A 1,665-nucleotide genomic window follows, 5' to 3' on the forward strand; every position below is an offset into this window, starting at 1 on the left:
ACCTAATTCAAGGTTCATCCGTGGTGTATTCTGGGAAGCGCCACTTCTCCTGTACAGTTCTTTCTTCATCTTTCTGGACAGTTACAGAACCAGTGGCCAGGTGGTGTGACAAGTGAACTATTTTTAGTGTTATAGTAAGAAGAAACTTGTGTAGGAAGAATCCCAAAGTCCCTCCTTGGTTCCTACTTGAATTCCATCAGCGTGATCTGCAAGGCACTCAGGGTTGTGTCTTTCAAATTCTGGGCACTTTTATTATTCTGTTTATCTGCCTAATCCATTTACAATATTTTAATTGTCTGTGGCATCAACCCATGCTCTTATTCGTTTCTATGGTTTTTTTCAGTCAGGAGCATTATGCCAATACCTTTTAGCATAATGAGTCCTTATGTAGTCCTTTGCATTAAGCACATGGGTAAATCCAATCCATCGATGGCCAGATACTAGATTCTGCAAATAGAACATCCATCATGCACTTAGACAAAAGTTTAGTACTGTATTATTGTAGAAAACATTCTTTCTCTTGGTATCCATCTGTAAAAACCCAGTCATCTGATCACTGCAACTTTTACTTCATCAAATACATGGGGATCGATTAATTCCTTCTATATCATAGAGTATTTGGACATCGCCACAAACATGATGATGAGCTTTACTAAGGACCACACAACATTCAACCAAAGACGACAAAGATTTACTTTAGACTTAGGGTGACATGTAGCAGATGCCTTAATTTATATCCCACTCTCTGCTGGCTTATTTACAAGGTTAATTATTCATCCTGGGTACAGCCAATGGCTTTACCCATAATATTTCTGCATATCCAACTGCAAAAAGCATCAATAAACATACTTAATAAATCAGGTTCATTAAGGAATTACGCATGTCAGATGCTCTGTGGATTCACTAATTAGCAGTGCTGCACGCTCCAGGTAGGAACCTCCAGAACCTGTTACAAGCAGCCTGGTGTTCAGGAAGATTAATCACCGGTCTACAAAGCTCAGATGCTGAATGAGAATGTTCAGTGGAGAAATTAAATCCCTCTAGGCTAACCGTAACTTGCATACCCTGTTTCCACAGTCGTCACTCACCTATTTGTTTATTTAAGATAGCAAATTACCACTCATGCCTCATCATAACTTGCTTACTGAGAGATGAAAGAGCCCCATCCGACTCTACCTGCAGGCAGAGCAGGGGACTGTGGGCACTGAGTGTGGGTCCTAACAAAATGTGTTCACGAGAGAGCATTTACTTGCTTTTTTTCCACACAGTGAAGGGAAGAAAAACTGTATGTGACATAAAGCACCTGCTAGGTTTGTGAATATTGTAAGAATCCTATGCTTCCCATGGCAATTTTTCTCTTGTTTCCGTGTTGGTTTCCATGTATGTGTGGAGGAAAAGGTGTGCAGTAGACAGTCGTGTACAATTAGCTAAAACAGCATGACAGCAGCTTTGCAGAGAAGGTCCTGGGACTCCTACGGGGCAGTGAAGTTGACCGTGAGCCAGCAATGTGCCCTTGTGGCAAAGAAAGCCAATGGCATCCTGGGCTGCATTAGAAAGAGCATGGCCAGCAGGTGGAGAGGTGATCCTTCCCCTCTACTCAGCACCGGTGAGGCCATACCTGGAGTGCTAGGTCCAGTATGAGAGAGGCATGAACGTACTGGACTT

This window comes from Aptenodytes forsteri, unplaced genomic scaffold (genome assembly GCF_000699145.1).
Source record: "Aptenodytes forsteri isolate BGI_AS27 unplaced genomic scaffold, ASM69914v1 Scaffold96, whole genome shotgun sequence".
Lineage (NCBI taxonomy): Eukaryota > Metazoa > Chordata > Aves > Sphenisciformes > Spheniscidae > Aptenodytes > Aptenodytes forsteri.